At 45.1% G+C, this 22,246-nt stretch overlaps 1 protein-coding gene across 3 annotated transcripts in view; it reads left to right on the top strand.

Annotated features, from left to right (window-relative positions):
• CDH11 (cadherin 11) overlaps nt 473-22,246 on the top strand; it is a 151,008-nt gene continuing 129,234 nt past the window's right edge. The window contains exon 1 of one of the 3 annotated variants that reach the window (XM_021093362.1): nt 473-765. The gene's annotated coding sequence lies outside the window, so the exon portion shown is untranslated. Of the gene's footprint in view, nt 766-897; nt 917-21,474; nt 21,494-22,246 lie in introns of those variants that run through there. The other 2 variants (XM_021093365.1, XM_021093364.1) reach the window with 2 other exon arrangements.

Genomic DNA, 22,246 nt, shown 5'->3' with positions numbered 1-22,246 from the left:
CCGCACCCCAAGCTGAGTTTGCTAGGGATGGGTAGAGGGGGCAGGGCAGAAGCTGACGACGTGGAGAGATCTCTGGAAGGTGGGGTGAGGAAGAGCAATTCCCATTTGCCTCCCCCACTTGAGCGATGCTTCCCCCCTACCCACCACCCAGGCCTCCTGGGCAAGGGCCCAGCCTGACCAGCTGGAGCGGATTTGGGCGAAGGAGGAAAAAGGGGCTCCCGAGCCCTCCCCAGCTTCCCTCTGCCGCCCTCCTTGATTGGTTGTGCGTCTCTTGAGCCCAACTTCAGTCGCTCTAGACTCCGTCTGAAACCCAGGGGAGCCAGAGTTCGGCGACCCAGGGCGGGAGGAGGTGGCCACGAATCCCGGGGTTTGCATCCCAGGGGTCCCTGGAGGGAGGGGCGCGGACGGGCCAGCCCCCGCAGACTCCGCGAGGCCCAGCTAGCCGCGTCTCGCGGCCTCGGCTCCTCTCCGCCCCCCGCCCTTTCATTCCCTCCCAGCGGCGGCCTCCCTCCTCCTCCCCCAGCCCCCCCCCACCGCCCGCCACCTCCCCCCGGTTTCTCATTCCTGCCACTAGCGCGCTCGGCGGCTCATTCCGCGGCCGCCGCCAGCCGAGGGGAGCGTCGCGAGCAGATGCCGCGGGGGCAGCTCGCAGCCGCCGCCGACTTGTGAATGGGACCCGGACTGGGGCCGGGGCTGACACCACTGCGCTCGCCCTGCGCCAGGGACCGACGGCCCGCAGCTCGCGCCCAACCTCCAGGGCCCCAGGTGAGGCGCGCCGCCAGTGCCTTCTCTCGCCTCGATAGGGCTTCGGGGGCGGTGGGGGGGGGGGTTGTCTCTGGATAAGAATGTCTGGGGGGGGAGGTCTGACTTGAGAAGGTTTCACTAATGCAAAACAGAATCGGAGAGAAGGGCGGAGGTAAGAGATTTGTTTAAAAATCAAAAAGGAAGAAGAGAGCCAGCTGTGGGCGCGGGCGGCGCAGGGGGCAGAGGCGCCAGATGTGCGCTCCAACCTCTACCCCGGCTCCAGCTTCCTCTGGGGTCTGCTCCGAGGCCGGGGGAGAGGGGCTTTGCACCCGGCTATAACTAGGGGCTGCAGAGCTGCGCTCCGGACACGCCGACTGCCCCCGGTCAGATCTCTGGGGAAAGTCGCCCCCGGCGCGGTGTCCGCCCGCCCGCCCGCGCTGCGCCTCTCTCCGAAAGCGGCGACATGACCGTGCTCTGCAGGGTCCCTACCCTTTCCTCCCCGATCTCCTCCAAGCGCTCCGCGGGACTCCGTCCCTCTGTCGAGACAAGCTAGGGAAGCCCCGGAAAACGGAAGAAACCCAGCATGGGTTGGCGATTCCCCGCACTTTAATAGCGTGGGTTTGGGTCCACTGACTGCGGCTCTGGGGCCGCCGACTGCGGTGCGCGCTCCAGCCCTGAAGCCGGAGTCTCTTTGGGGGCTCCGGGGGCCGTTTGTCAGCTCCATCCAGCCCAAGGGGTGATCCGCGAGCAGCTCAGACTCCGGCTCAGCTCTGGCTGGGGCTTGACGGAGCCTACTGGGGACACCGTTAACTTTGCGAAGCAAGCCTTCCCCGCAGCCTGTGCCTCCTCCCGGAACGCGCCGAGGCTCTCCAGCTCCGCGCGCACGGCCTTGCTCCCTCAGTTTTGCCCCGAACGGGAGCCACGGGTGGGAGCGTGGAGAAGCCGGCAGGATGTGGAGGGCGGCGAGGACGGCACCCCTCTCCCTCTCCACCCTGGTAGAGCTGTAGGAGGCCCGCCTGGTGCTGTGAAGAAAAGAGTCCCCAGAGAAAGTGGGGTCAGGGAGGCCCTGGTCGCGCTTAATCCCTTTCTTGCCAAGGCCTTGCTTGGGGGGAGGGGGGGGAGTCTGCATGCCTCCTCCTGGGTGAAAGGCTTTCTAAATGTTAGAAAAAAGAGAGCCCTGTTGCTTTTGCTGATAATGCAGCAGGAATTTCACGGGCCATCGCGCTGCTATTAAGAAATTGCATCTTTTAATTATTTAATAATGCCACCCCTGCATGACGACGGGTTGGTCCCTAAGGGGTGGGGTGGAAGGCTGTTTCTAAAACCCTGCTGCATGAGGGGATAGATCTGTCTATTAAGTCTTCCCTCCCGTTCCCCCCTAAAGAAATCTTTTTCGGATGGCTCTGAAATCTTTCCTTGTTTTTCTCTTCCGATGATTCCTGTCGTTTAGTATGAGGCAGAGAGTAAGTTTTCGGTTTAATCACAGGAAAGCCACGGTAATTAATCTGGTGAGAGAATGGATCTATTTCTTTATCATTTGGGCTTGCAGCAGACATCGACGGTTTTGTGGGGTGTCTGGATTCCGAGGGATGGGCATGTAGAAATGTTCTCAGGAGCGAGGACCCGCCAACATCGCATCAGCACATTTGCCACGCTGGGCCCTGAGAGCTAGAGCCTAATACGATGAGAGAGAGAAGAGGCTGCCCTTCATTTCCTTAATGCTGGAATTATTTTTCCTACAAATACAGAGATGCAGGCATCAGAACCCAGAAGTAACCACTGTCCATCCCTGCCTGCACAGAGCCTGGTCTTCTTCCAGTAGAACAAAGGAATAAAAGTTGTAAAACAAAGAAACTGAGTGTTGGGGCCAGTGCCAGAGGGACCCTGAAGCTCCTGGTTACTAAAGTTCCTTAGTCATGAGCTCTGATTCAAAGTTTTACAGTTGGCCAGTGAGCCCTGGAATTCAAACCTCTGTGTAAAACTGAAATCCTGCCTAGTACAAAGGAATGTGAGTAGTTTTCAAGTACAGACCAGGGAAAGGCATCTGTGAGGCCAGGAAACTTTTCTTGAATAAGAATTATCTTTATATCTTGCTTTTGAAACTTTGCAAATTAATACACTTAAATATCTTACAGGCATACTTTTTGTTTACCGTAAGTATTACTATCATTATGTGTCCGTGTTATCTCAGAATCTGCATCAGCTGGTCGTTTTATTACATTGTTAGGAAAAAAAAAAATCACCCTACTTACCCAAGAGAGAGGGAAAATGAAATGAAGAGCTGCATTGAAAGGACTGAGATAGGATAATCTGTTGAGGCCCAGACATGTAGCTTTACTCAACCTGGGCTTATTGCTTACCAGAAAAATAGGCTTTTAAAATAGCTCTAATTGAAGCAGTGGACCATCTTGATAGCACTTCAGAACTTTCATTATGTTCAGCATTCTTATCAGAACAGCAGACAGTAAAATTACTAGAAACCTAAATTCTATTTTCAATTAAGATGCAATCTTTTGTTAATTCGGGAATTTAAGAAGAAGTTACATCTGCTTTTTTATGATCCAGAACTCATGTTTCCTCTTTGTGGTGGTGGCTGTGGATGTGTTTGTTTGTTTATTCCTGTGAAGGGCGGGGGAGGGTTGGAGGGCCATGCCATGACTGGGGGGAGTACAGATCAATTTCATGCTCCTTTAATACACTTGTCTTCATAATTCATGGGTTTTCTTCCACTTTGAATGGAATTACATGGCTGCTTTGTAAAGATTCTCGTTTGGGGAACCTCATATGGGAAACGCCATGACTTTGACCTCAAGCCTTGATTTACAAGGCCAGAGATAGACTTCCATGGGCATAGTGTGTCTCAGACCTTTGCCTGTGAATGTCTGTGACTTATGAAGTTGACAGTTCACGTAAACTTTGAACTGTGATATTCAAAGCTATTTTCAAAACCATCCGAAGGAGATCTGGAAATCTGATTTTAGCCTGCCTTCATTTTCTACACATTTATGTAGACAGATGTTCCAGAAATATGATCATTTTGTTTAAGTTTATTTTCAATATTGATTTGATTTTTTTCTTCTTTGATCATAGAAATACCTAACCATTAAATAATATGACTGGTCGGTAGTGTTAGAAAGTAGGTAGCAAACCTTTTTTCGTGAACCATCAGATTTGTAGAATGACTATGAATTCCTAAGTTTTTTTGTTCTAGAAAATCTCATCATTGTGTAAATGTGCCAGTGATTTAAAGGATTGAAATGTGTTTGGGATTTTTTTTCCCAGTATGCAATTGGCTATTGTTTCATAAAGTTACCTGACTTGTCAAAAACCCCTATTCTAGATTTACCAAGCATTGTAGTTGTCAGCCTTTCCAATCCAAAGTTATTGCCCCTGAGACAGGTAAAGATCTTTGGTCTGTATGTATATATGTGCGTGATTTAAGGGACTAGGGGAAAAACATCAACAAGTCTAGTAAAAAAAAAATAAAGCTGGTGAAAGTTGGACAAGTTCTGGTGTACCGGTAGGAGTAAGAATGAGCTTTTCCAGCAGAATTACTGTGGTGGCTATCCGCAGCCTCCTCTGTGGGCAAGGAAGGACTAAAGAAAACACTCGAGGAGGATAATTAGACATCTTTCTGCTATAATTTTACCCTGACATTGAGAGCCTTGTGCATCTCTGGAAAGGGGCTCCCTCGCGGAAGATTGCACTTCTGGCCACTAGAGGGCAATGGCACCCTTCTCCAACTTGGTGCATGGGGCCCATCTGCTTTTGAGGGCACCGTGAAAAGCCGTTTTGTTACCACCAGCCTTGTCTGGACCTCTCAGGAGAGACCGAATTCAATCTAGCTGTGGTTCGGGCTACTGCTTGAGCGGTTTGTCAGGATTAACATCTTTCTAGTCGGTGGATCCCGTTACCTTCAGTCTCTTCTTCCCACCTTGGAGTTTACTAGAAAGTTGCAAAATCTGAATTTTGAGATGGTCTGAGCAGGAGATGGGTGGGGGCTGGGCTCTGTGGTAAACAAGGTCAGTTCTCACTGAGGCAGTGATCTGGGAGGATTTTCTGATTCTTTTTCTTTTTCTCTGCCAAAAAGCATCATTTCAGGTTCTGAGAGGAAGGGAATGAATGAAGAAAAGCAATGTTAGTGAAAGTGCTGTGCTATCATTGCCTATTCTTTTAAGAGCTTTTGAAGATATCTGCAAGACGTTTTTAATTTGCAAAAAGAGAATAGCAGTTTCATCTTTGGTAAATACTTTTGGGCATGGAGTTTTAATATAACAGTAAATGTTTTACTATTACCTTTAAACCACTCTTGATATTGCTGTACAAGATCTAACTTTAGCAGAGAGGAAAATTTAATTCAGGATTGGTCCTCATGCACTAGAGTTTAATCATTTGACTTTTTTTTTCCTCCTCAGTGATATGGAAATTACTGCTTATGATTAAATTGCATATTCCAGGCTGCACAAATTTGTATTTGTTACTGTTTGATAGTGTCACTATGAAGTTCAGAAGAAGAATGAAACAAAAAACTAATGCTATATTATAATTAAGAGGAAAGCTCTATTTAAAAAAATAAGTACTATCTTAAGTGGATTCTTATTTGTATCTTTTTTTTTTTTTAAACTGAGTACAGTTACCTCCCTGGTGAATCAGCAGTGGAATTCTTTGCAGCCAGGAGTGTGTTGGAATGCATAGGCAGTTGATGAAGGAAGAATCAATGCAAATGGATTATGGGAGGTAGTATTAAGTAACTCAGTGAAAAGTAAGACAAAGTGTTTTGTAAACCGAAGCTCACGTACCGCTGGACAGTTTGTTTAACTTTAAAAAAGAAGGCACTTTTAAATTCTAAGTGCTTGTGAATAATGCACGTTTGTTAGAACTGGAGGCAAAATTTCACTGTTGTTTGGTTTAATTAGTCATGGGACAGTCGCAGCATTCAAGGATGCTTATTGAGATAAAGCAATGTTCTCAGAGTCTCCACGGTCAAGGTCTCTGCCCAGGCAGAGAACCTAGTACACAGGATGTTAAATGAGATGGGAGTTTGAGAGAGAAGAGAGCGAAGGAAGAAGGAGGAAGGAAAAAAAGAGTGTGGGAGAGACTAATGATGCTGTTTCTCATGGCAGGCCAAGGACTGGGGTGGCTCTCCTTTCCTCTCTCTCTACTCATTTAGACCATGTGAGGTGCTGAATCCAGAAAGTTGGCATAAACAACTTTCCAGCTACAGTAAACAGTGGCCAGCGCCTTATTCCATTGCCTTCTGGCACTGAGTACTCGTCGAAGGATATTGTGAATAAGCACGGCCTTTTTCTCAAATTTCCCTGTTTGTCCCAATGAAGAAAAACCTTCACTTCCTCCATGAATCTCCTTATTTGCCCAAAATCCTCCTGATGGGTCCTCTGCACTGGCAGGATTTCACACATTAAGATGACTTTTCCATGTTCACTTTCCTTGAAGAAAATGGCTTTGGCCGCAGCATCTTCCCCACCACGATGACCACCTAACATAGCAAACCTGGCAGTGGAGGCCCCTCCTTGGATTAGTTTAGCACACAGAGATCTCTTTTCAGCCATCATTAGGCTCCACCAGTGACAGCAAACGGTGAGAATTTAGAGCAGCAACCTGCCCGTGGATGCTGTTTTATTCTCAGGAAGAACAAGCATGAGTGAAGGCAGGGATAGACAGATCACATCTAATTACTGTGCATCCACCCCCAGCATGATCTCTGCGAATGTGCTAGCCCTGATCGCATCCTGAATGCTCAGGCCTATTTCCATCCTGCCAGGAGAAAGATGATAAGACATGCTGTGCAGAGTGAGATCCTGTCTTTATTTAAAATGTCGATATTTTGCTCCTCTTGGATTTTTTTTTCCAATGATCTCCATCCTTAAAAATACTTCCTTAAAATGTTCTTTATCTTGATTACTGAGTTTGTTGGCACCCTCATATACTATCTGCTCAAGGACCAAGCTCCACCTGTTTCACCCAAGTTCTAGCCCTGCCCCGAAGTTTGATCTTCTCTATTCCAGCTCCACCGCCTACCAATCTGTAAGCAAGAATGAGCTAGATTACTTCTCGAAGATGCAGCTGCCCCATCTGGAAAAAAATGGAGCTCATCCTAATATCCGTGTCCTAGGATTGTTGTAAAGATGGCATGAGAACTGAGGGCCATGCCTGGTTGACGATAAGCTCTCAATACCTGCCCAGGCCCTTTTGTCTTCAGAGAGAGACCCGGGCTTCACGTTTCTAGACTAGTGGTAGCAGGAGAAAGTCTTCCTCACCATTATTAGATCAAAATCCTGCACTGAACGTTCCCTTTGGGTTGACGCCTCTCCCAATTAGTGATGAATGGTTTAGTAGTACCTACCTTTAAAACAAAATTATTTCATAAGTTTAAGTGATCCATCCCTCTTCCATTTAAAATATTCAGGAGGCAGTTGAGATTTAGAGATAATGACGGCTTTTGAAAAGTGCCTGCCTCCTTCTTAGCGTTGCATTTTCTCCCTGCTCGTTTTACATATGGGTTGCTGTGGTAAGTTGCCCTGAAGTAATATCATACTGGGAAAGTTTGCTAAGCATGTGATGTTGAGATATTCATCACAAGGTTTGCTTCCGCTTAAAAGGGGCTCATTACTATTCCCGGCTAGCTTAAATGATCATTAGTCTCTTGATAAATTGTCACCATTTCCAGAATATTCCTGTTTGTTTTTTCAGGTAAATGTGGTTTGGGGTTTTTCGGAGGTTGAACAGTGAGTCCGTCACGTCGAAAGGCTGCAGCTTGCAGAAGCTCTTACTCTGTCTGTGGTCTTCCTTGGGCCCAGGCAAAAACCCCAGTGATGTGACATCCTGTTAAAAACAACAGAAACCCTCTCACCCCCACACAGCACTTAATGGTTTTCCGACTGTTTTCATACCCAGTGCCACAGTGAGGCTGGGCTTTCTAAGGCTCCTGGACCTTCCAGGTTGTCCTGCTGTGTCCCATCTGCAGCCTTCTGGTGTCATCTGTTCCTACCCCAGGCCCTACCGCGTTTCCTCCTGAGAGCAGCATGCAGTGAAAGGAAGGCTCTGCCTGTGTTGGCCTGGAAAAGGGCAGGGGGCAGAGCCAGCTTTGAGAGATGCTCTGCCATGTGCTGGGCGCCGTGCATGCTCCCTCTTACATTCTATGCAGTCTGTAAGTGGGGTACTGTCATCTCCATTTTGCGAGTGGAGAAAATGACCCCCAGGAGGATTCAAGACACTTGTCTAATCTCACCAAGCTGGAGGGAGAGGAGCTGGGTGTCCAGGCCAGTTGCGACTCCTCAGGCCCAGCAGTTGTTTGCTATGTGGGATGCATGTTGCAATCCTGGGCTTCCTCAGCTTCCTGCAGAAGAACAGCAGCAGGACAGAGAGCTGAGCGGACCGCTTGAGCCTGTGCCCCTGTAAGATCCCAAATCTTACTCGTGAAAGGAGGCTCCAAGATCTATGGTCTAACTCTCCTCTCAGAGGGTTTTCTGCTTGCCACGAATCCTCCAGCTTCGTAAATGTCTTGATGACAGCCTTCTAACCACCATTTAGAGAACCCATGACACTAGAGGTGATTCGTTAATTCCGTTCATTAAAATGTCCCATCCTATGAGGAGCTAAAATACCCCTCTGCTGTTACTTTCTCCTAGTAGTTACACACTGCCCCTGCTCCCCTTCTTCTGGCAGTCCCACAAATATTTGAAAGTGGCATCCTCTAACAGTTAAAAGCCAGCAGTTATTGAGCACTTAGCTAGTTTCAGCGACTATGCTAAGAATATTCTATATACGAGACTTATCCACAGTGACCCTATGAGCTGATAAGATTTTTTTTTTTTTTTTTTGTCTTTTGTCTTTTTTTGTTGTTGTTGTTGTTGTTGTTGTTGTTGTTGCTATCTCTTGGGCCGCTTCCGCGGCCTATGGAGGTTCCCAGGCTAGGGGTTGAATCGGAGCTGTAGCCACCGGCCTACACCAGAGCCACAGCAACGCGGGATCCGAGCCGCGTCTGCAACCTACACCACAGCTCACGGCAACGCCGGATCGTTAACCCACTGAGCAAGGGCAGGGACCGAACCCGCGACCTCATGGTTCCTAGTCGGATTCGTTAACCACTGCGCCACAACGGGAACTCCTGATAAGATTTTTGATAGAATTTTACAGAGGAAAAAAACCCAGATATTCCCAGTGTTCCACAGCTGGTAAATGGCAAAGCGGGGATTCAAACTTAGGCATCTGATGCCAAACTTAACCCTGGTGTCAGGATGCACTACCATTCAAAGCTTTAGCCAGTCTGATGAGATATGGTTTACAGACCCCTCACCGTCCTCCTCTCACCCATCTGCTTCCACTCCATTTTGTCATTGTCCCCATTAACATGTGACACCTCAGATCAGAGTCCCTGTCACAGTGTAACCACTGTACAGGGCTTGGACTTCCTGGTTCCTGTGATGAGGACTAGATGTCCCTCTTTACCCGGCGGAACGCTCAGGCATCAGATGTCTGAGGTCATTAACTGAACTATCAGCTCTTCCAGTCAACCTTCGTTTAGAGAGGAGGGTCCAAGGACCCAGAGAGGAACCATGACTCGCCTAAGCTCACGTGGAAGTTTAGGAGCAGATGGAACAAGAACTGGCAGTGGCTCCTAACCCAGTCTCTTACCACTATCTAAAAGCCAAAGCCTTCCTATTTTTTTTTTTTTTTTTAGAGTCAATATACCTGTGGTCTGATTCTTATTTAAACATTTCATTAGCTCAAATATGGATACATATATACGTATATTTATATAGAGATATAGAAGATTCACCCTGTGACGTCCTTAGGCAATTAAATTATAACCCCTAAATATGGGCTTTGCATGAACCTCTATTATTAGGAAGTCACAGTCAGCCAATGCAGGGCCATTTGATCATATTTTGCAAGATCTACATTGGACCTCACCCTTCAGCTCTATCCTACTCTACAGACACCTGCCAGTAGTAATATTTCCACTCCAGGCTCCACAGATAGCAGAGTAAGAATGGTGTGCTCGCCTTGCCAAGCCCATCCCTTCTTAGGGCCCTCTGGCAAGATTTGATTTGAACTCTATCTTGAACCCATTTCTTTGTCCCCTACTTTCATGAGAGGCCTGGGCTGGGCACACTGAAATGGTCAGATCACAGGACCTTCCCTCAGAGAGCGGATGATATCAGTGGTGCAGAACATACTAGGTCTGTCTGTAAAATCTCAAGGCTGTGTATAGTTAGTGCTGCAAAGGAAGAATAAACAAAAGGGGCCACGGGAAAGACAAGCCCCACGCAGTTCAGTGCAGAAGCATGGTTTGGGGAAGGACAGCCTTGCACTCCTGCAGGGTAGGAAGAGACCCGAGAGGCCATCTAGACTGACACATTATGTCACCAGGTGCTGCGTTCCCGGCTACCATGTGTGATGATGGCTGGAACATCACTAGTCATATGGAACTCATTACCCCTGGACGCAAACCATCGAGGCATTAGGAACTTTCACTATTAGAAATGCTTTCTAAGATTGAGTCAAACTCCGTCCCCAAAGGTCTTATTCTTTGGTACAAGCCTTGGATGCCATGCAGCATAGATGTAATTCTCCCTCCCCACGCAGGTATTCTGTGTCTCAGTCGTCTTCCAGGATGCCTACGCTCTGGTCCTAACAACTCCAGAGTGAACACCCCATTTGTTTTTGCTCCAGCCCTCCTTGGAGGGAAGGACTGAAGACAGAAATCCACAGGCAGTTAGACTCCAGACTATCAACTCCCTTCTACATACTTCTTTTACTGCAGCCGGAGGCCACATTACATTAGCTTTTATTGCCAGCCACTTCACCCAGAGGACTTAGGCTCCACAGTTTGTTTATTTTGTTTTTCCTTATGTGCTGCTGTTAAGTCACATTTCCCCACCTGTCCCTGTGCACATAAGACATAGTAGGGTACCTTCAGTGGTGTTAGGGAGCCAGGCTGCTCTGCTTCAAAGCTTGGCCCGGCCACTTCCCAGCTGTGTGAACTTTATCTGTTCCTCAGTGTCCTCATCTGTAACACTGGGTTAATAATATCTACCTTACAGGTGGTTCTGACACTAAGTGATATTATATAAAAGTGGTTAAAGAAGGAATAGAATGAGGTTGCTGTTACTATTATCACTTGTATTTTATATCATTGGACTGGGCTCATTTAAGCATTTAGTCTGTAGGCCAGATTATCTACCATCCCGCCTAGCCTTATGCAACAGGTTGATTTATTCACATACCTACCTTGCTTGTTCAAAACAAAACACCAGCCACAAAAATACCCAGAATAGAAGCAGGGACAGAATCTTGTGAAACCACATAAGACACTTCTTTTGCATGATCCCACACCCTTGAATACAATATTCTTGATATCACTCATTCCTTGTAATGCACGATGGCCATTTTGTTTGCTTCTTGTGTGTTTGGCTGCATAGCACCCAAACCCCTGTCCTGTGTTTGGACGGTAACCCACAATAAGATTCTTTACAGAAAGAAAGCCCTCCTTCTACTCCACAGGCCTGAACGGCTAGAGAGTTGCTTCCCTAGCTCTTTTGGAAGCTAAAACACTGACTCAGCACAGCTCCCCAGTGTGTTTTAAATCTGGGTTCAGTATCTTATACATACACAGGTGCACGCGTCCACACCCACACCCACACCCACAGAGTCACTAGCCATGAAGAACTTACCTTGGTCATGGTGGTAGTGGCTGCAGCATCACCCAGTTTCCAGGGGTAAGCAGGGTCATACAGAAAACTGTAGCTTCCAGTTCAGTGGGCCACTGTAGTGTCCTCTCCCACCTGGTTCCATGGCAGGATCTCATCTGGGGTTCTAACTGCCCAGGTTCCTCAAGTTCCTGGCCATTTTCTGAGTCTGCTTTTCTGGTCTTCCTGCAATCCTGTGTGCCACAGAGTCTGTTTCTGTTGCTTTGAACTAAGAAACCCCAAAGGCTTCATTTCCCAGCATATTCTTGCAAGACTGTCGTGGGAAAGCTTATCCACTGCAATACTGCATAAGGTATCTGGCTTTTGAGTTCCTCTCAAATGCTAAATAGAATATTGATAGATAGATGTGAAGGTGTAAGGATAGAGCAGAGGAAGCCTTTATTAAACATTATTGGATAGTCCGGTTTGGGTTGAGCAAGAACTGGGCAGCATGTCAGGACCTGGGCAGGAATCTAGCGATATAACTCAGTAGATGTGATGGGATTTCCACAGGCAGCTGTGGCAGACAGCATAGCCATAGCCGCTAGGCATGTGGATGGCAAATGGTCTCTTGGAAGGAACAGGGCACGTTGTGTGGGAAAGTGGCCTGTGGCTGTGGAGCCAAAGCAAAACTCCCAAAAATATTATCCAGAAGAAGCCATATTCAGGTTCAAAAGTCCAAACTGTATCCTTAATCCAAGGGCAGCTAGACAGAAAGAAGTATTCTGCATTCCGAGCCCAGCATCTTGGAGAAGTCAGAATGGAATACATAGGAACTCTCCAGGCACTGATGGGAACACAAAGGAGGCCCCGATGAGAATGGGCAAATGACCCTCCCACATCCCAGCTTCTGGAGAGAACGGCTTCCACACCCTGCTGACATCCTGGCTTCTTTGTTGGCCCAGTAATTGAATGATCAGGTGGAAGTGGTCGGTGTTGAAACAAGGTGAGTTGGGGCAGCAAGAGCAGACAGAGAAAAGCTTTCCCCTGCAGTTCATTCCGTATCATCCCAGGACAGCTGGGTCCATGGGTGGAAGGAGTCAGCATCACCCTTGCAGAGAGCAGAGCCTTCAGGGCAAGCTCAGGATTTCAAAGATTCTGCAACTTGTTAGCCTATCTAATGGGCCAGGTAGTCAAACCATGGCGTGGTTTTGATTTTGTGGCTGATAATGTCCCTTGCCCAGACCTGGACCCAATCATCATCAGAAAACCTCACAGAACTCTTGGAGTCATTCATTTCATCTTCTCTGTGGTACGCCTTGATGGCCACCATGGAAACAAATCTAGACCACAAACCAAGGATGACTCATTAAATAGAGGTGGGGCAACTGTATCAGTAGTTACCATTTTTCCATTGTCTAACTTATTAAAACATGCATATTTAAAGGTTTTAAATATTTAACAACATAGTTAAAGGTTTTACAAAATATTTCACTGACAAAGCAGCAAAACTGTATTTAAGTTCCAAGTCCAAATTGAAAATCAAGGGTCCTTTATGCAAACAATTAAAATTCACAAGACTTTTCCCTAAAATATCCCAGTTGCGAAGGGAGCTTGCTCTTGAAGTGCCTCACTCTGGTATGTACTTCATACATAGACACTGCTTTAGTATAAGATGTAGTTTTCATTATTATTATTATTGGGAACCTAAAAAGCACTCTACAAATGTAGTGTCACTGTTACTATTAATATCTTAGAGTAAGAATTGTAATTTGGCAGTTAGAACTGGGCCTGCTCGCCTTTGGAGTAATGTACTGGTGTTTTATTCATCGCCATTCCTCCTGCAAACCTTGCAGAGAAGCTTCAGCTTCAGCAAATCTCCACAGTGCGTTTGGGAGCATTAGTCAGGAGACTAATGTGGCCTGAGAGGACGCATCTTTAAAGTGAGGGATGGATCCTGCGGAAGAATTTCAGCTGCCCTCTGCCCATCAGCCCCATTCCTGCTGTGCCCTGCCCTGAAGCCAGAGAGGGACCCAGTTTTCACTTACAGAGAGGCCCGCCTTGCGTTCTTTTCTATTGGGTGCCTGACTTCCGTCTCATTTCTCATGAATGGAGAAAGATTACCTGTCAGCAAGTTTGCAGCCAACTGCTGACCAATTTTCCCTAATAGGCTTGCCCCGTGGTTCCCTCCTTCTAGGCAGACCAGCCTAGTAAAACCCTGGAGTTCTGATAAATAGCTGTGTGGCCTTGGGCAAGCCAATTAACCTCAGTTTCCTCATCTGTAAAGTGGCCTTTTGGGCCCTTTCCAGCCCTAAAATGGTCTGGCTCTCAAATCCTCTTCCACAAATCACTTGGCATGGTGCCTTCGGACCATCACATCTCAGCATTCTTAAGAAGGATCCATGCAGACACAAACGCTAGAGTTTAGAGCAGAGGGGGGTGATGTGTCCAATGCTTTATTAAATGATTTCTAGACCAGCAATGAGAATAACTGAAAGAAAGGGGCAGAGACTCTAAACAGGGAAACAGGCAGGGAGGATTTTAGGGCAGCGATGCTGCAGCTGGCACTAGGGGCAGCATTATTATAATGGCTGATGTGTACTGAGCATTTACTATATGCACACAGAGTGCTCAGCACTTTCCATAAATTATCTCAATCCATCCTCACTACAACCTTAATGAGGTGGAAGCTGTAATTATCCCCATTTATAAAACATAGAAAGCAAGACTCAGAGTAGTTCAACAACTTTCCCCCGTGTTAGGCAGCTGGTTGGTGGACAATCAGGGATTTGAACAAAGAGAGTCTTGTTCCTCACGGCTCTGCTGTAGGGACAGGCTTAAGAGGCTTCCAGGGATAGGTTGCTACTGATTGTCCTTGAGGAAAAGGAATGGGTATTTTGCAAAGGACTTCCCGAGACTTCCAGAGATCATCTCGTTTCATCTTCCCAATACACCCCAACAGTAGAAGCCACAAGGTCACGTTGATCAGACAGTTGCAAAGGATTTGAACTCAGGACCTGAAAGAACAGGGAAGCTCTTCCCATCACTCTTCTAATGCATCCAAAGTGCTAGATTCTTGACATTTTCCCCACCCAAGATGACTTAAAGATGACACCAAACACTGTGTTTTCTGTCATGTGTTCATACAACTTAAGTATTTTTAAAAAGATGTTGAGGCAGAAAAGAAGTTGTGTTTCCACGATCCATGTTCTCTCTTGATATTCTGGTCCCTGTCCATCCCTGGCATGGTTGAAGGGACGGGCACCGAGAGTGTCACCTGGGAACACTTATTTGGCACCCAGGGTTTACAGTGCATTTTTAGGAAGTGTTGGAAGAAATGTAAACCCAGTCTTTGCCCATCGGTGGGCACTCTCCGCTTTCGGTCATGCAGCACTGTGGCCTGCACAGTGTGTAGCAAAGGTGGAGAAGAGAGTCACACTGCAGCTGCTCTGATGCGTGTGAATCAGGACCCAGGCTTCCGAGAGATAAAAGAATCATCTACCCTGGATGTGAAGAGGACATGAAGAGGCATCAGATTTGTCACTCCAAGCAAGCACTGAAAAACAAATGCAATTGCAAACACACACCAGCCGGGCAACGTCTGGTTCAGAGTCCACAGGGCCTCTGTGTTTTGTGTTTCTTTATTTGCTCTCATAGTTTGGGAGCACTTTCATCTACATTCCCCTTGATCCATCCTCTTCTTCATCCCTAATTTGTTAATCACTCACTGTGGACACGAGGGAACTCCCTTCCTTTGTCTGGATTTGCTTCCTCTTTTGTAGATTAAGAAGGTTCAAATGGAAAATTGCCTTCCCACAGGAGGGATCTGGAAGAACAGCTGATCTGTTTAAAAAGTTCAAAAAGAAGTTCCAGTCACGCTGCTTGACCCAGAGAAGCCCAGCTCCTGGGCTTCAGATTTTCCTTTGGACAATGAAAACCAAATTAATGGTGGGCTTTTGGGAAACGCAAAACTTAGTTTTCAGCTCTGGCAAAGAGCCTCCAAAACCTGCCCCCTGACTCATTGAAATTACTCATGAAAACAAAGCAAGTAAGAAAAGCTTTGTGGGTAAGAATGTGAATTGATTAAATTCATGGAAATAGCATCACTCTTCAAAGATTGCCTGTCTTTGCTTAATGTTGAAAATATTGATACTATCTCTGGTATTGTTTTCCCTATTTTTACATTTGCATGGGAAATGATTCGATTAACTTTTTTTTTTTTTTTGAAAATGATTTTCTTCCTCCAAGAAAAAGTTACATTGATTATATCAGCGGGGCCCACTGAACATGCCTTCCCACAAGAAGGTGATGTGGATGCAAAACAGAGCTGTTTTGGAATCAGTAATTTTATCTGTCTTGTTGTGTCTCTTTACCTGGGCTCAGCTGGGCGTGCCATAGGAGAGCACTGAGAATGCCATTCACATGCTCTTGAATGTGAGAAATTGTGCTAATACAACTTTAATTTTCATGTCAAATTGAACAAGAAAAAGTTTGTCGAGAATAATCGTGGCTCTTGCTGAGGAACCAGCTTGGCTAGTTACCGAGACCTAGCTGTTATGCGGTGACATGACATTGTGTGGGGCGGGTGTTTAGAATCGAGGTCATCCAGCGGCTGGACCCAGTTACACCCTTGGGAAACTCCTAGGGGCCATTCCTGGAAGCGGCTTACCCCCACTAGGAGTAGGCCCTCACCTTGCACTGCATTTGGCTCCCTCTCTGCCTCCTACGCAGTGCCCTGATGGGCCTCACAAAAACAAGACAGAACAAATCAACAACTCTTTATGTAAATAGTTCTATGAAATTTTATGGTTGACCTTAAATAAAGATACTGTGACTTGATCTGGGTCAAGTCTACAGAGCTGGGTCTATAGAGGTGAGCCTAAGGATGCAGAGCAGTTTGGGAAGAACTGGGGAGACCTCTGTCACTCATTATATTGAGCAGGTAGAAGCAGATTTTAAATCTTTTTATCTGTGAGGCCAGAATTCTTTTGGCTTCATCTTTCGTAGGATAACTTTTGATGATATTTTCCCTGAACTCTCATTTTTTTCAGACTCAAGGACATTGCTCATACAGCCAAGTTTCCAAAGTCTTCATGGTTTCCTTCTCATCTTTTGGGGTCTCTCTTTTGACCTAATGGAGCACCGTGTAATTTTAAATTCGATATCCTTTCAGTGCTCTGTCCTGCTCTTACAACAACAGTAAAAACATGTTCCCTTCCTCGAGGATCTTGATAACGTGCTCTAAGTTCACTATCATCATCAGTGAACGTCTGATCTTAGTATAGAGCAGTGATTAAATGCTCCCATGAGAAGGGGGTTCAGACTAAGACGGGTGAGATTTCACTGCCACCACCTCTCAGCTGTGTGGCCACAGGCATATCACTTAGCCTTTTTGTGTGTCTGTCTCCCTCATCTGCACTGTTGGGATGACAATAGCATCTACAAAGATCCACATAAGTACTTAATAAATGTTAGCTAATAACCCTGAGGGAGAAGTGTACTGTTATTTCCATTCTGAGAGAGGACGTGGAGGTGCACGGAGTTTACACGCTCTCACCCTGGGTTATGTGGCTAGTGAGCAACACTGCAGAATCTTATCCAAGGTCGAGGCCCTCATACTCATTTGTTCCGTTCTGTTTCCTCTGCTAAAGTTCACTAAACTATTTTCATTTCTCTCTTCTGCACCAAACTCTTACCTGGATTTGATGAGACCAGTTTTCCATTGCTTAAGAAGGCTTCTTGTTTTACTTTTAAAGAAATTGCCATATATATTGCTCTCTTTCCCAGGATAAATCATATTTGCATACCTCTGAGGGTGTTAGGAACTCATTTTCTCCACCAAATCCTTTGTTTTCAAGCTTTTGTAGGTTTATAATTGAAATTTCAGGACCGTAGTTCTCTGAGCCAGTGCTGTCCATTAGACCTGTAACACAAGCCACAAACGTGAGCCATATATCTAATTTAATTTTCTAGTAATCCAATTTAAAAAGGAAAATATTCGACAGTTTTAATAATGCATTTTATTTAAGCCAGAACATCCAAAATATTATGCTGTGCAGTTAATATAAAATGAATGATGTGGTATTTCTCATTCGTTTTTCATGCACAGTCTTTGAAATCTAGAGTGTATTATACACATACTAACACATCTTTTGAAGAGCACAGTAGCCACTTGTAGCTAGTGGATACTGTGTAGGTAGAGCAATTCTTAATTTTTCAAAGGAGATACTCTGTAAGACATGTTATTACATTATTTAATTTTATTCTCAAAACAATCCTGTACTTTCACTCCTATTTTTGAGACAAAGAAACCTAAGGCTCTGATTATGTAACATGCTTATTATTATATAACTAGTAAGATACAGAACTTGAATTAAGAGTTCCCAAATTTTATCTCCTTTTCCAAGGCTCGCTCTGTGATACTATAATGACAACGATGATGACAATGATGATGAAACAATACCAGCATAATAATTCTGTTAACCCCTGTATTGGTGACTTTCTAACACTTTCTTTTACATTGTCTCACTTATGTATTTATTCACATTTGGCACACAATCCTTTAGAACATGTATTTACATCCTAAATGAGCCCCTCGCAGGCTGTGAGTAGAAAGGTCTGAAGCTAACCAAGAAGAGGTGATAACTCAGTGAGCCCAGGTGCTTCCAATGCAAAGTTAATCCGAGAAATGAGATTCATGTGAGAGAGGGGATTTCGATGGGATGGATGAGGTATGAACACTGGGGAGATGTGGCATGATATTTGGGCCATGTGAGTTCGTATGTGTGAATGTGCTTGTGCATGACCTGGGCAGGAGGAGGCAAGGGAGGCCCAGGAGATGGGCTCATGGCCACATGTCAGTCTTGGCACCTTCTTTAACTCTCCTTAGCTCCATTGCAGCTTTCCTGAGTCTCCACCCCAAAACTGGGCCTAACAGAGGGATCCATGGAAAGGGGATGCCCGAGACAGAGTCATGCTTACCTCCAACTAGAGGTAATCACAGCTTCCACAAGTAAGTGTGAGACAAGCTTCAGACTTTGCAGTGTGGGCCACCTGTGTTTACAAAGAAAAATACATTAGATTAAAAATGTGTTGTCCATCAGTCCATACATTTAGCAAGTATACATGAGGATACTGATAATCAGTCAGGTTGGAGATATAAGGGTGCACAAGACAGACATAGTTTCTGCTTTTCGTGGACTTTATCTTTTAGTTTAAGGGAAATGACAACAAAATATAAACAAATGAACAAAATATTTGTTCAGTATTGATGGGTGGGATTGGTGAAACGTGGCCATGTGACGTGTTAGGAAGTGGCTGACGTTTGGGAATGACAGCCACACTCCTGCCCACCCCAGCTGAGGCGTACCGCTGGCGAGAATGAGGAAGATGATGGTGATGTACCATCATTGGGGACCTATGAAGGGTTTAGTAGAGAGGGAAGAAGGAAAATCAAAAATAGAAGGAAAAAAAAAAAAGGAAAAAGAAGAGAGGAAAGGAGAAATGAAGGACAAGATACCAGTATCATGGCTGACATTTTTCATAAACGATGACAGGGAATCTCAACATGTCTGTCTGTTTGTTTTTGAGCGTTGTGTCTCCTGATGTTGAAGGGCAATGCCAGAAAGGAAAAGGAACTCCACCTACAGCAGAGGTGGGTCCGGCTCTGCCAGGAGCAGACGCCGGTTGTCTCTGTCACAGCATGTGTGTCCATACCCGTGTTCATCCTCACGGGGGTTCATTGCCGGGGATCAGCGATCTTAGCCAAGGTGTGCGGGGAGGGCGCCATGCCTCCGTGGGCCTCCTGAGAGGTGGGTGAAGGTGTGGAACAAGTTTGCGTAAGTAAATGGTTGACATGGATAAAATTATTAGAACATAGCTCCTCTGCAGAATGGAAAGAGGCTTTGAGGTGATGCCTGGAAGAATATAGCCGGCACACACTTGAGGGGCTGCTTTGAAGGAGAAAGTTACAGTAGATTTTTACTTCTGACAATATAAAAAAAGAAAGTAAATCTCCAGCTCAGGAAGAGATATTTACATAAATTCTGAACTTCTGCTTTGATGAAAGGTGTTATGTATTCATGGAAGAACAAGGAATTGTTCACTTAGAGGTTATTAAACATAGCCATCATCTGCTTATCTTAGATATCAGACCAATAAATGACATTCTGATGGGAGAGACACCCTGGTTGCTCCCTTAATTCAGCTACCTTAAATTCTCTGTCTCTTAGGTTTTCTTGAGGTACTTCTCTTTCTTAGAAATAAAATAAATACATAAAATTAAAAAAACCAAACTTCTTCTCTTTTTTCTTGGTTGGCCACTCAGCCTTTTCCCTTATGTACTGGAGACTCTTCATGCTCCCTTCCTTGGTATTGTATTCTGAGCATCTTTCCTTGTCCTGTTATACTCATTCTCTCTGGGATGATTCATAGATTTCGGAGCATCATCTGCCATCCTAACAGTGGCTACTCCTCAGGCGGCTTTCCAGACTTAACTCAGCACTTTAAATATGACCCTTTTCCTGTATTCCATATTTCAGTGGTACCATACTGTCCACCAAGTTATCGAAGCAGAGGCAATTGAAATTGACAAACCTAAACCCTGGGGGCAACAGTTTGAGCTCTCACATCTAGTCCATTGACAGTGACTACAGCTTCTGTTTCTGACTTCCTTCACGGTATGTCCATTTTTCTAATTCTTCCATCACCTCAGTTTCATCCCTTGGTATTTTTCTCCTGAGATTTAAGATTTATCTTTATTCTCCTAAATTATTCTTAATCTTTATTTTCCTAACTCTCCTAGCTTCCTTCCTTTGATCAGAGTCCTTCTGACCTTCTTCGGCTTTAAGAATTAGTGCTTCTTTAGTGTTTAGCACAAAACAGGTTGTAGTGGTTACAGGTTATAGAAAGTTAGCTCAAAAGAGTTTAAGAGAAAAAGAAGTTTGGGTCCTTATAATTGGGAAGTTCAGGAGTGGTCTGGCTTCTGGCAAGACTGGATATAGGACATAATCTTGTGAACTCTTATCTTTTTCACATCTTCATCCTATATAGACATCTCCATCTCCTTATCTCTGCATCTCTTTGAGGGATGGTCTCATACTCCATTGCTGCTGAAGGTTTTCCCCATCTGACAAAAAGAGTGACACAGTGGCCATTGGAAGTCTCAGAACATATTGTTTATGCTTTAAGATTGTAAAAGAAGGAAAGAACAGTCTCTCTGCCTCTAAACTTCCAGAGAAACTGGAGTTTTCCTTAATGAAAATTCATAGACCTGTGGTTCTTTATTCTATACTTAAAATGTGTAGAAAAATAAAAATGCAATAATAATAATAATAGTAATAATAATAACTGCACTCCTAAAGCAGTGGTTATCAACTAGGAATGATTTTTTTGTTTTCATCGGAAGATCTTGGGCAATTTGCTTGTCACCAAATTTTTGGTTGTCACCACTGGGTAGAGGTGTGGTACTGCACCTAGTGGGCAGAGGTCAGGGATCCAGTTAAACATCCTACAATGCACAGGGCAGCCCCTCTCCCCACTACAAATAAGTATCTGGCCCAGTAGTGCTGATGTTGAGAATCTCTGCCCAAGAGAATGAAGATCGGTCTGAAAGATTCAGTGTGGAAGGGCCATAACAACCAGGATTCATAGAAACTTATAAGATAGATCATATCTTTGTTTTGCAGTTAGGAAATGGAGGCTAACAGCAGTAAGTTTGTCCCAGGTCACCCAGCTAAGAACCGAGGTTCCTATAAAGCCCAAAACCCTTATTTATTTATTTATTTATTTATTTTTACAACAAACACATTGTCTTGCCTATTATCATTTCTTCAGCACAAATTCATAATTCGAAAACCTAAACACTTTCTTCTCAATAACTGAAGTGCTTTTTGTATAGAACAACCAGATAAAGGTCTTCACGAGAAGAGGCTTGACAGAGATACGAACCACGTGGTCTTCTGCAACAGTGCTTTCATCTAGACACAATAGCAGACTGCTGTGAATTACTTTTTCCAAGAACTTGCCAAAATCATTTGCACACCATAAGCACAGCTTTCTCATTATCGAACCAGTTGAAATTTGACCTTTGGATACAGGTAAGGAGACAGCTGTCATTCACGGGAGTGAAAATGTGTCCCTGGCTGCTCTCAGGAGATTGCGTATCCTTTTCCACTTCTTTGAGCCTGAAGTTTTCTGTAGTTACCCATTTGTAAATATTGATGTACACAGCCAGGATTCTGAGACCAGAACCAGTAGGATATACATATATATATATATTAAGAAATGTATTGAACGGAATGGGCTTAAGCTATTGTGAGGGTTGACGAAGCAGGTCTGAAATCCACAGGGCAGGTGGGCAGGAGGGGCAGACAGGAGCCGCAGGATGTGAGCCGACACTGCAGTCCTCAGGTGGAATCTCCTCTTCATTATAGAAGCCACTATTCTCCTCTTAAGGCCTTTCAACCGGCTGAATCAATCCCACTCAGATTATCTAAGGATAATCTTCCTCACTTAAAGAAAATTGATTATAGGAGTTGCCATCGTGGCTCAGTGGTTAACGAATCTGACTAGGAACCATGAGGTTGCGGGTTCGATCCCGCGTTGCTGTGGCTCTGGCATAGGCTGGTGGCTACAACTCTGATTAGACCCCTAGCCTGGGAACCTCCACATGCCGTGGGAGAGGCCCTAGAAAAGGCAAATAGACAAAAACAAAAAAAAAGAAAATTGATTATAGACTTTAATTACATCAACAAAATACCTTTATAGCAACACCTCAATTAGTATTTGACTATATAACTGGAGACTACAACCTAGCCAAGTTGAGACATAAAACTGACCATCACACGTAG

This window comes from Sus scrofa, chromosome 6 (genome assembly GCF_000003025.6).
Source record: "Sus scrofa isolate TJ Tabasco breed Duroc chromosome 6, Sscrofa11.1, whole genome shotgun sequence".
NCBI classification, from domain to species: domain Eukaryota; kingdom Metazoa; phylum Chordata; class Mammalia; order Artiodactyla; family Suidae; genus Sus; species Sus scrofa.
Note: the sequence above shows the minus strand (reverse complement) of the source record. Positions and strands in the feature narration are given on the sequence as shown.